Source organism: Hesperophylax consimilis, chromosome 29 (genome assembly GCF_061612785.1).
Source record: "Hesperophylax consimilis isolate HC1 chromosome 29, BYU_Hcon_1.0, whole genome shotgun sequence".
Taxonomy (NCBI): Eukaryota; Metazoa; Arthropoda; class Insecta; order Trichoptera; family Limnephilidae; genus Hesperophylax; species Hesperophylax consimilis.
This window is the reverse complement of record NC_142864.1, coordinates 9,256,055-9,269,904: the sequence shown is the minus strand read 5'-3', so window position 1 is coordinate 9,269,904 and position 13,850 is coordinate 9,256,055. Positions and strand designations below refer to the sequence as shown.

At 32.9% G+C, this 13,850-nt stretch overlaps 1 protein-coding gene across 1 annotated transcript in view; it reads left to right on the top strand.

Annotated features, from left to right (window-relative positions):
• Positions 1-4,019: 4,019 nt before the first annotated feature.
• The window catches only part of LOC149409854 (uncharacterized), a 357,579-nt gene continuing 347,748 nt past the window's right edge, over positions 4,020-13,850 (top strand). Inside the window, exon 1 of the mRNA XM_089649364.1 lies at positions 4,020-4,190. The gene's annotated coding sequence lies outside the window, so the exon portion shown is untranslated. The remainder of the gene's footprint in view (positions 4,191-13,850) is intronic.

Genomic DNA, 13,850 nt, shown 5'->3' with positions numbered 1-13,850 from the left:
AGTAACATGAGTATTTGGATGATGGATTAGTATTGTTAATAATAAGTAGTAATATTCTAGAACAAAAACAAATTTTCTTTAAATTTAAAACGAAACATAATGAAGGTTAAAAGTTTTGGGGGAGGTTGATAACTCAAAAATATGGACGGCCTCCTTGGTCGACGGTATGGCTCTCGACTAGCAAGCTGGAGGTCGCAGGTTCAAACCCATGCGTGCGCAAGTAAATTATATTTGATTAATTCGTTTTATTTCACAAATTAAAATAATATATAGTATATTAGAGGAAGATACTCTCAGTATCGCACTGGGGTAAGACCACCATTCAGAATTGAAAAGTTGGTTGAAATGGCTTTGGCCGTGTTTGGTGACCAAATCTGAATAACCAGGTACTTCCCCACCTTCCTATTCCACGTCTGCTTTCTCTTCCTCCTACCTTCAGAACATACCCAATTGGGGATGCCATTGTCTCACTTGCTCCATACAGTTGGGAGCAGGCGGGGCTGTTGTGCAGTTTCACATAAAAAAAGTATATTTGGTCCAACTAGTCTGTATCTAGGGATATAAAGAACCCACCAGAGATAAGGTCTAAATACTCTAAGGTCTAAATAAATGAGATGCAACGATATTCAGATGTAGACCAGATTCGGTAATTTTAGTTAGAGCGTTGTGAGATTTAGAGGTAAAAAAACGGAACCTATTGTTTTGCTTCAGGTCTCATCTAAATATAATACATCAATGGTTTCCACTCCCTGTGAGATCTGTGCCACTAGTTCCATCCACATGAAGCCGGCACAACGCGCTGAGCCGCACCTGAATAGAAAAAGGGCAAAACAAAGTGTAAGTGCCTTCCCAATAATGTTAAATAATTCATCATCCCACCTGACGACTTTACTCTAAAGATAGCATTGCATTTGTTAAGAAAACGCAAAGTTTGAAGCATAATCTACATGTTCATATTGTATTAATTTGGTCATTTTATTAAAAAACGCTTTTTTCCAAGTAATGCTTAAGACATCATTTTGTCCGTATAAACACTCGATTCGAAAGAGGCTTACAGATGCAATATTGGCATGAATCACCGGTACAATATTGTATATGTATGCCTTTTTTGAAGATGAAGAATTACGCTTTTATACTGACTATTTATTCATATTTACATTGCGTATGTACGGGCGCAAACAATCAGTTCGTCTTAATATTGTAAAGCATAACTTGGCAAAAAGCGTATTCAAATAAAAGAATGATATAATGAAAATCGCGTTTAACCTGAGTTATCTAGTTAGTATCTGGGGCACCATTACCAAAAAAAAGTTCCGAAATACAAGTTATTCAAAATATGGGATACACATGTCAAAGATATATACTCACTCACACAAATACTTCCTTTTACCATTCTGCCAATGTATAACATCACAACTGCCACTCTACAAATAATTCAACACTCCTCACACACCAACACTAAACCAGTCTTTTATTCTGACATACACCAGCACAAAACAAGATCACAAAATCAAATACACTTATCGTCATCTACTTACATGACTAAATTTGGAATTAACTCCTTACAATACATTGCACATAAGCAATATAATGTATTACCTAGTACCTAATCTAAAACTTCCGGAACGAACAAAAAAACATTGACAAAAGATCTTAAAAGCTATTTCCTCAGCAGTTTTATTAATGACTGACACATTTTTTTTTTGGAACTCCAAAATAACTTCTGCTTTTATTTATTTTAATGTATATATGTTTTCATGTGTTTAATATAATGTTGTCTTTCCCGAAATGATTTTTGTAAACTCACTGGGAATAAAAAATTATAACTTATTATTTTGTAATGTATTATTTTAAAGTAAATAAATAAATAAAACCTTAATAATTGTACTTGCTGGTTTTCTAGTTTCAGCGTATTGTGCGGGCGTCTTGTGGACGGAACCATTTAAAGCCCGCCATACATTTTCAAATACGCTTGAGCGTGTGTGGGACGAATATCAGACAACTTATATCGTATACATTGTAAAAAAAAACTCTTCGAAAAAAAAAAGGAAATTAGGAAAAGGAATTTTGTTTCCATTCTGGTGTGATAAGTAGTGATATATCCATTTGTATGAATTTCTAGAAAGTTATTTTTTTAATACATTTTATTGTATCGGCCTTACGACGTCCTCCGTGGTCCGAAGATCGCATCAAATCTCGGCGTGCGCAAGTAAATTTTATTTAATTAAATTGTGTTATTTTAAAAAAAATAGATAGTACGTATATTTGCAGAACGTTCCAGAGTGAAAAATACTCTCAGTATCGCTTTGTAATCTATCTATGTAAGGTCACCATTTAGAATGGAAATGTTTCTTGAAATGGCTTTGGCCGTGTTTTGTGACCAGATCTGAGTAGTCGAGTTCTTCCCCACCTTCATCTTTAACATTTCCTTCCCCTCCCCACTACATTCAGCCTAACAGCATACCGCAATTCGGGATGCCATAGTCTCACTGGCATAGTCTCATTGGGAGCAGTTGGGACTCTTAAATTATTATTTATAGTAAAAAAACAGTACAAAAAAATACGTAGATACCTACTAGATATCTAAAAAGCACACGGACACGCCCACAACATACTTATATCTTTGTTTTTTTAATGATAAACTAATACAAGGTTTTGTATGCATAGCACAAAGGATAAAAAAATATTATATAATAAGCAGTAATTGTTGATTGAATTATTTGGCTGGTTGGGAATAAGCCAACGTAGCTCAGTGGTTCAGAGCACCTGACCGGACATCATAAGATTTAGACGGCATTTATTTTTACTCTTGCTTTGATAATTTGTTATTTTCATATCTGATATCTCACGATTATTAGTATTTCAAGAAAGGGAATAATATATTTATTTATTTTTGTGAAGATATTTAACGCATTTTTATCAAAAATGAAAGTTTTACATGTCGGAGCGATTTGAAAAAATATTATTACAATAATTTAAGTGTGATTATTCGATTTGACGCGCTAATTTGAACTACGAAGATTTCTTAAAAACAATATTCAATTTTCTGTAAGTAGTTAAAAAAATCTTAAAAGGGATATATTATCTTTAAACATATTTCAATATTTTTCAAGAGAAAATATCCTTTTTAAGAATTCCATCCATATTATTTTTTTTTCAATTTATCCCTTTTAAGAATTGTATCCCTTTTAAAATTCTTAAAAGGGATATATTCTCTTGAATAATATATCCCCTTAAGTATTTTATACCTTTTGAAATTCTTAAAGGGATATATTCTCTTTAAACATATTTCAATATTTTGTCTGGAATCGAATTGTTTCAAATAATTGAATGTAAAATCCTTTTCCACATCGTAATTGAGTAGTGCCTTGAGTAACTGTCAAACCTCCCCCATCCCTCTTACACAAATAGCTCAACCGTATCTTGCCATTTCTTTTTCTCTACGGGTCCAAACTACGGGGGTGGAAAAACGGTGTTTCCTTCTAACCAGTGGCAGAAGAGGGGTGTTGTGTCTCACTCTGGCGCGAGGGTTGGAAACCAAGCTAAATTCTGGGCAAACCTGAGACCAGTACAATTCAGAACTCCGACGGAACGACACGCGAGAGGAGATCACTTAACCTCAAAATACTTCGAGTTAACCCCGGGACATAAAAATATTATTCAAAAATCACCTTAAACAAATTTTGACAGTAAAAAAAATATTACCAAATCGATTCTGAAAGGTATTTTGTTAAATTAAATTTTGTGAAATCTTTCATATCAACAATATACAAAAAAGAACTGAAAAAAGAACTTACATTTCATCAAAGAAATCATTGTTTTATTTTTTCTTTTAAATTTTTTTTTCTGTAAAATAAATTGTTACATCAGTGTGATTTGGCTTTAAAATTTACATAACTATTGTATTATTAACAGTTTAAAAATAAATTTATAAAATTAATTCATAAGGTTTTAAAATATTGACAATAAAGCATTCTTAAATATATTCATATTTCTGATATCGTCTTCCTAATAATTAATAAATATTTAATCTGTATAAATATATAAATTATAATAATAATATATATCGAGACTGGTAGGTGACAATAATCTTTCGAGAAATTCGGGCGTAAAATATAAATATATTCTTGTGACTATTGAAAGATCGACCCTTTTGGAGTAAGCCCCCAAAGTCTGCAAAAACAGCAACGGTAAGAAAAATACTTAAAATTTTTTACAAATTCTGTTCTCTGTTTTTTTCAGTAGGTGTGGAAAACGTGCTTTTCGTGCTTAAGCAATTTATCTTAAGCGATTTGAAGCGAGAACTCGAAGATCTCGGTTTTAAATCTTAAAAATTTGACTGCAGCTTGCCGGATCGAACAGAAACATGTTATTTTTTTATCGATTTTCATAATTGATTTATTTATTTTCGCCAAACAGGTTCCTTTTATTCAATATCTTTATTCTGAGAGATATCAGGGACATTTTGAGATATTTCGTTTTAAAATATTTTACGAATTAAACATGAAAATTGTTGAAAAACGTATCCAATGGTAGCACTTTTTTAATGTGAAACCACGCAGGAGTTCCTATTGCTCCCAACCGTCTGCAGCCTGTGAGACTATGGCGTCTTCAATTGGGATATGTTGTGGGGCTGAAAGTTGCGGGGAGGGGAAAGAGGTGGGGATGAGGAAGGTGGATATTAACCTGGCTATTCATATCTAGTCACTAAACACGACCAAAGCTATTTCAAGCAACGTTTCAATTCTGAATTGTGGTCTTACACCAGGGCGACAATGAGATTATCTTCCACTCTGGAACGTGCTGCAAGTGTACTACATGTTATTTTTTATTTATTTATTTTTATTTTTTTATTAGTGTCTATTTAATAATGTTTGATGAGAGTTACATTATAAAAAAATCTATAATATTTCATTCATTCAGTTTGTTCTTATTCCTCATCACTAGGTAGTCCTGTGCTGAGGCGGACTGGTAGATTTCTTTGATTTTCTGTTATTTAGTTTCTATGATGTTTTTAATACATTTTCTAGTATGTCTGCATTAATTTCTTTCACCCATGTTTTGATTTTTTTCCTTAAGATTATTTATCTTTTCTATCTTTTTCAAACTTGGAGGAAGGGTGTTGTAAAGTTTGGTTGCCAGATATATGTGGTTTCTTTGGCCAAAACTTGTCTTGAATTTTGGAACATCTCGTATATCCCTTTTTGAGGCTCTTGTATCACGTTTCCGAGTTTCATTGGGAGATTTTCTGTTTTTAAAATGATGTATTAAAATATTCTTGGCATATATTCGTTTTAAATTTAGAATGTCAAAACACTTAAAAATATCTTTTGAAAGGGTTCTGATGGGTAATTTTAGTATGGTTTTTATAATGCTTTACTGAGCAATATCTAAGTGGTTAATATTATTTGCTGTAGCAGATCCCCATACTAGAATTCCGTACTGAAGACGGGAATGAGCTAAAGCATAAAATACTTTTTTGATGTCTTTCCTAGGTAGTATGTTTTAAATGAGTGATATTTGAAATAACACAAATTAATTAAGTAAAATTGACTTGCACATCCTGGATTTGAACTCACGACCTCCAGCTTGCTAGTCGATAGCCTTTCCCTTCTACCACGGAGTCATTTTGATTCATGTTGGACTTCCTTTTAACGTTTAAAAAACCTTTTTTAACTTGCTTCCATTTTTTTATTTACTATGGTTAAAGGGTATTTTAATACATTAAATTAATTATATATTATATTTTTCTTTGATATTTTAATAATACACGATAAAAACCTTGTAAGATTCGCAAGTGTGCCTCATTGTTGAATTTGGGAGTTGCCTCTGATCTCTAGCGCCAAAATACTTGAAAAAACCCTCAACTCTGTTCAGAGAATTCCTCTGCAGCATTCCCTGGAGCATCTTCCACATGATGCTTTTGCTATAAATATATACGGTTGTTAAGGTTAAACGCGACGTTCGTACAGATGGCGTTAATTTAATAATTTTATTAAAATACGCTCTTTGTAAGTTATACTTTACAATATTTATTTATTTATTGAATATCAACGGTATAAATAAACCATACACCATAATTCATGTGACAGAAAAACAATTAACTGACAAAAGTATAAAATTAATATTAGAAGGAGATACAAGTACTAGGAGATATAGTATTATCAACAAGTATGAGTAGACTTACGTTATATTAGTAATTATTTAGAAGATATGATAGTATATCCTTCTTGTACCTAGCTTCTGTGCAGTTAAACAGATCCGCTACATCTGCGTACCTATTAATAACTTCATATAATCTAGGTAAAAGCGAGTGTTTGAAATGCTCAGTCTTGGAATTGTTACAATTAAACAGGGTTTTAGAACGAGTAGCTCTTATGGGTACATGAAATTCAATGAGGTTAATTAAATCAAGGCTGTCTACGCTACCATTTACAATTTTGAACATAAATATTAAGTCGGATATAATTCTTCGATCTGAGAGTTTTAGTAAATTTATTTTTGTTCATTGAGTAATTATAGTTTATACTTTCAATGGGAATACCGAGTTGTAAATTAAATTATTATTAAGACGACTTATTTTTTTGCGTCCGTACATACGCAATATGAATCTGAATGAATAGTTTTGTCCGTATAAAAACTCAATTCATTCAAGAAAGGCATATAAATACAATATTAGATTGAATCACCGATACAATATTGTATCTTTATACCTTTCTGGAAGGAATTGAGTTTTTACCAGTTTTTTCCAGTCGCGTTTAACCTTAACAAAGAGATTGCTGTGTTCAGATAGGAATGATGTCCTTGTTTTGCCATTGATCCCGTGGGTGTATAGTAACATTTGAACAGGGTAGAAATTTGACACAAGAGAACGGGTCGTTTCTACACTTCAATAGCTCGGCTGTGGAACGATTTGCCAGCTTATGTCTCCAATCTCTTCAAGACCCATGTTCACTCCTTCCTCTCATAAAAAAACTTTCCACACGGTATCCCAAAAAATGACACGCCCTGAAAATTATTATCATCAGGGCTTCTTGTGTGAAGAATATGTTAAAAAAATACTATATAAGAGTTCTATCTCATTGTAGCCAGTGGATCTTTGGCAATCTCGATTTTGAGATTCATGATTGAAGTGGGGAAGAAAAGGAAATGAAAGGGAAAGTCTTATTTAATGTCTTATGAGATCGTACGGCAAAAAAACACAGCCAAAGCCACGAAGTTTTGATTCTGAATTATGTTTTTTTATACAGAGTGTATTCTACTCCGGAACGAGCTGCGAAAAATATAAATTTAATTAAATAAATTTCAAAATCATCAACAACGCTATTGACACTACATACCTTCTAGAAAATATGCATTTCCACTGCCGAGTACTAAACTCACAATCAAATCAATTATTCCTCACACCACACTCAAAAAATAACTACAAATAACATTAATTTTTCAGAAGGAACATTTTTTTAGAGCTGATATTTTCCATTTGTTCTCAAATCAATTTACTAAATGCGTATTATAAAAAATAAATCAATACGTTAATAACGAACCCTCTACCACCCATGCTATGTGTAAGATCTCTAACTAAGTTATTTATCTCATTTTAATAGTGATGTTTTATTTAATTATTTTGTTTTCCTTCACTAATTTTGCCAACATTATTTTTATGTAGTTTAACTAGCTGGGTCCCCGGCGTTTCCAGGAATTTACACAGAGTTTTTTTTCCGATTTAGACAGTAATTTACCTCTTGTTTTGAACGTCGAGTGTGCAAAATTTCATCAAGAAGTACAAAAATCCTGCTTTAAGGGGTGGGAAAAGAGGTTGGGGGAGATTTTTCGATCTCATGATCGAGTGTGCGAAATTTCATCGAGGTGATAATAAAAGTGTAGATTTGCTTAAAAATCGAAACCACGCCGCCCGCCCGCCCGCTACAGATTCTCTTTTCACATAAATTGATTTTACATTATCTTGCTTTGTACTTTTAGTCTGTTTATTTTTATTTTATTTTTCCAGCAATTCCGTTTTACGTATTTCTTGAATCATTTATGTTATTTGTAGACAATTTACGAATCTTATGCGGAAACTTCACTGTTCATTGAATCATGTAATGAGTAAATTTAAAAAACAAAATTATGATTGTTTGTTTTTCTAATAAATAAAATATTTCAGTTATTTTGATCATAACGTCGCCCGAATTTGAGAAGCGAGGGAGTCCTGATTTCAGATCAGAGGAGCTTTTCGCTAAACACGTACTTTTTCACTTTTACGGTTCGTAGCACGTAGGCCCTGAAAAAGCAGCGGAAAGTCTTTTGAAAAATGACGAAGATAAATATGAAGAAATAAAGTAAGTTTTTCAATAACTAGTTTTGACCATCCGGTGTCAATATTGTCTATATATATCTATCCTTCAAGCTATGCTCTCCTGTTCATTCCTAGTCCTTTTTTGACATACCTGAGTATCATGCAATAATGTTTGCTTATTCTTTAATTTATTAATATCACACAATTAAACTAAGTAACAGTTTATCAATGGGTTCATTTCACAACATCCGATCCAGTTGAAACTCGGCAAATAGGCTCGATATCGATGACAATACATTAAATCAACCTTTGGTGTCAATCACGTATTTTACGCATTTCTCTGAAATTGGACGACATAAGAGCAGTTAATATACCAAATAAATGTAATTCCTACACGATCGGCATCTGGCAAGGTCGGTAGCGTGGTTGACTCCGGTCCCTCGGAAGGAAAGTTCAATCCTCAGCAGAATCTTTTTTTATAGACATTTTAAAATCGATGGATTGTAAGAAAAAAAATTATAATTTTACAATTACTTACAATTTTATTGAGTTCGGTAACACGTTGTAAATTTAGTGTTGTATTCCAAGGTTCTTTGACCATAGATATTTATTTAGTTATTGGTGATAATCTGGCTTGTAAATAGCACAGATCATCAGGGAATATTTTAATTCCCTATGAAAAAAATGGATTGATCAATGAATTCACTCTGCAGGAGAAGACAACTTAAAAACCAGCCACCAAATACATATAAACAGAAAGACTCACCAGAGAATCTCACTTGCAATTGAGTTCTTCTCCTTAATCTTCAAATTCTGCGGCAGACGGCAAATCAGCACAAAATATATTTGAATTCGCACTATGAGATTATATGATCAACCAGCTCTCAAGAGAGTAGAATTATTAATAATGATGAATCAGCACATTGTAATAATAAGCACTTCGCATTATTGTGACAAAAAAATATTCTTAATCATTTTTCTCTTAAATAGACCTCTTTTTACAAATGATACAATCCGGATGAATCCAACTGATCAATGCAAAAGGTGACTGTAATTCGTTATCACCCACCTGCAGAGCAAAATCTATCCAAAATTGACCAGAGATGTCTCTTTCGTCCATTATTCTTAATATATATTTTAAAAATTAATTCACCCTAATTTTAAATCGACTGCTTCTCCAGATATCTTAGAAATATTTATTTTATTTTCAGATTATATCAGTATGCAAAATAAATATAATTATTTTTCTTTATTATTCTACTACTCCATAAGGTGAACTCTAGGAGCTCGTCTTTATGGGAGGAGTAAGTATATGTAAAAGAAAATAATTTTCAAAATGTGATGTGTAAACAGTATTCAAAGTCTTATTAAAAAACTACAAAAGTAATTCAACATACAAATTAACATATTTCAATCTTTAAATAATAAGTGACACATATAATTCAATCCTAAAATTAACTACAAAAAAATCAATATACACAATTTAAGAGAATTACATAATAACAATTCTCGAAGTATTTTTAAATGCTATGTATTATAGATTGTGTGCGTATATTAAGGGAACAATACATCATTTTCCAATTTCAGGGAGTTAATTTTCTTTTTGAATTGTTTGTATTTCAATGTTTCGGTTACCTTAATTTTGTTTTTGGACAATAATATATTGTACCATTTCTCCGCTAAAAACTAGTAATGGTGCTGAGCCGTGGTCGATCTTAGCATTTTATTACGCTCTTTGATTTGAATCTATTACTTATGCTATCTAAAGGGTGAATTTTATTGATGAAATATTCTTTATAAATGTGATATAAGGAGTTTCTTTTATACAATTCTGTGATAGTTAGTACGTTGAATTCCCGAAATAGTTCAAAATTTGCGAAGTCGTATGGTTCCCTAAGGATAATTTTGATCATTGATAGCAAGTCCATCGTTTTTAATGGCTTAGAATTAGAAGGATGTTCCACTATTTTGTTATATTAATTATTGGCACATAATTTTTAGCCACAATAAAGCACTGACAGATATTAAATATACAGAATTATATAACAATGATTTGGGTACATGTTATATTTCAGCTATAGACAGACTAATGGTATTTAGAAGTGGGAACTTTTGATCACTGAGCGTAAACCAAATACTAAGTTTGGAGATCGCGCTTTCGGAGTATCTGGGCCGAAGACTTAGAATAAACTCTCCCGGACTAAGATCTATAACAAGCCCAACAGAATTCAGGTCTAAACTAAAAACTTACCCTTTTAGGATATCTTTAAATTAAAAACACCTGCCTTAGAGTTCTTGTATTGCATATAATATATGATAATCACGCCTCCCTCCTCAATTTGTCTCATGCCGAGGGAAGAATCACATTTAGGAAGATAAATTCTAATCAAATCCTTGTACTGTTACCGCCCATCATAAAGTTTGCTTTTCCTCTTGTTCTCTAAACACGTGTATTACAGAACACGAATATCCATTCATGAAATAAGTACCAGAATTAGTATTAGAATTTTCAATTACATGCGTTCCAATAATTGATTATTATGTCCTCTGCGTGCTAACAGTATCTAAATTTCTTTAATAAACAATAAACAGTGTTAATATCAATCCAATGTGGAATCTGGGGGGTCAGTGTGTCCATTAGTTACAAAAGTATGATCCATCCCTCTGTGGAAATCCTCGTCTGCGGTGAAAAGCGAGGGTTCGAGAGGTCAAAGGCTCTCCTCCAACCAGTCTTCCGATCTGGCCCGCCACGCAGTCGGTGAGCTGAAGCATTCCGCCTCCAGGACCTGAACAAACTTCACAACATGAACCCGGGCACCGCTGATAAGTCCCCAAACGTAGCGAACCACTTGACGTGACCCACGGCAGATGTATTGGTTAACCTATAAATGGTTTCCGAGGCGAACATACCCGCCTCCCAATTGAAAATGTTTTTTTTTTAATTTAACCGTTGTGAAAACTTAACGTAAATAAAAAAAATCATCTTTATAAAAAAGACTTTCGTTGACCGCTTTCATAGGTTTTATCATTTATCATCAAATAAATCATTCAGATAGCCGAATGACATTGCATATTTAGTTTCTCTTCTCACCACCTGCAGAGTAATCCGTGTGTAGTTTTGTACTTCAAATATACACCGATGTAATGTGTCGACTTTGACAGCAGCCAAAGCGAAACCTTTTTCTGAATTCGATCATCGCATCTGATAAGGCAGGGGGCTTAGTGCGGCGAGAAAAAAGTCTTTACTTTTCAACATATTCGTAAGCCAGTAATCCGTCCTACACCCCTCGTGTTAACTCTCTCTCTCTAAAGGTTAGATTAACATCTCTTAGCTGGTGTCGGTGATGGAATAATTGTGAAGGACTTGTTGAATTCGTGTTTGTCTTCTTCTGGTGCCTTCTCTTCTCGGAGGTTGAATATCATCACGACAATCTTCACCCTTTACCTTGTAGCCGGAAATTATTTTGTGGTACTGCAGCTTACCAACGTCTTTCGACAACTTCGTTAAAATCGTGTATTTGTTACTTTTCATAATGTGACCAAGATATTGGAGTTTTCTCCATTTTATGTTTGATTAAATTCCTCCAATATTGGCCATTCGATATATGAAATTCATATGTTTACTGAATTTCATGAACTTCCCGAAATTCATGGAGTTCCTGAAATTCATGAAGTTCCTGAAATACATGAAGTTCCTGAAATTCGTGAAGTTCCTGAAATTAATGAAGTTCCTGAAATTCATGAAGTTCCTGAAATTCGTGAAGTTCCTGAAATTCACAAAGTTCCTGAAATTCATGAGTTTCCTCAAATTAATTATCATTATTAATGAGTACCTATCCTGAATTAATTGAAGTTCCTTAAATTAATGAATTTATGAAATTCTTAAAGTTCCTGCAATTAATGAAGTTCCTGAAATTCATGAGTTTCCTCAAATTAATTATCATTATTAATGAGTATCCTGATTTAATTGGAGTTCCTTAAATTAATGAATTCATGAAATTCTTGAAATTCCTGAATTTGTTGAAGTTCTTCAAAATTACAGAAATTCATGAAGTTGCTGACTGAATACTTGATACATAAAATAATGAGTATCCCTGAATTTTTTTTTTTTTAATCAAGAATTCGTGAAATTCTTGCATTCCCAAAAAATCTGATATTAACGAAGCTCTTGAGTTTCCTAAATGTTTGCAATGTAAGAACTTAGAGACCTACTTGAAAACTGTGATATTAAATGTAGTTTTGCCAAATCCTCTTCAGCTAGCATCTCCTCTACAAATATCAGAGACCTGTTAACCATTTCAGTCGGGAACACATATAATTCCTTCAAAGGTTGTTTTGCTTTTGTAAAAAGGAGCTTTGAGTTACTTTCACAGGGTTTAGTGAAAAGTGTCGACGGGAATCCGATATTGTAAGTGAATTGAAAATACTCTTACAGGGGGGACGCGTTCGAGGATTTAAACACGAACACTATTCGGGTCAGATTCCCCAGATACAGGTTTAAGTTATGTGAACAAGAAGATTATTCCCTAACCCTCAAATAATAGTTGGTGGGGGTCGTGACAAACTATCTGAGTTCTACAAATTTATAATATCTCAAAGATTTTTTTTAATCATAGGTATACCTACATTGACCATTAACCAATGACCGATGAGAACCTGCTCCTTCAAAATAGTGAATTATTACAAAAGGAACTATTGTTTCTCTATTTGCACAGACAGACCGAGCCACAGAAAGAAAAGGGTACAACTAGTAATGTATAAAAAATCAGCCTGAGTGTGTTTGTGTTCGCAAAACTCAAAAATAAGTAAACCGATATACATTGTGGTATTGCTAAATGATAACTCTATGGTTCGAAAAGCTTGTTCACTGTCAATATAACCTCACAAGCATCTGTTACATTCTAGCGACATCTGACGGACTCTGGAGTAAGCTTTATGACTAGCGCCATCTATCGCTTAAATACTCAACTTATTACCATACATCACATATATTAATTTGGGTTGTATTAAGGTTAAACGCAACGCTCGTTGTATTCTACGTGTTCACAGATGACGTTAATTAATTAATTTTGTTTAAATACGCTTTTGCAAGGTATTGCTTTACAATATTAAGACAAATCATTTGTTTGCGCCCGTATATACGCAATATGAATATAAATCAATAGTTTTGTTCGTTTAAAGACTTAATTCTTTCGAGAAAGGCACACAAATACAATATTTCACCGATGATTCAATCCAATATTGTATTTGTATGCCTTTCTCGATAGAATTGAGTTTTTATATGGACAAAACTATTTATTCATATTCATATTGCGTATATGAGGGCGCAAACAAATAATTTGTCTTAATACTGTAAATCAATACCTTGCAAAAGCGTATTTAAACAAAATTCATTAATTAACGCCATCTGTGAACACGTAGAATACAACGAGCGTTGCGTTGAACCTTAAAAGTTCGCTGTGTGCCGGATTTTCTTTAAGATTTTTCTCTATACTCATTTGAATTAAAACTTGCATAAATATGTCTTCGAAATTTTGTACTGGAAACAGTTTGT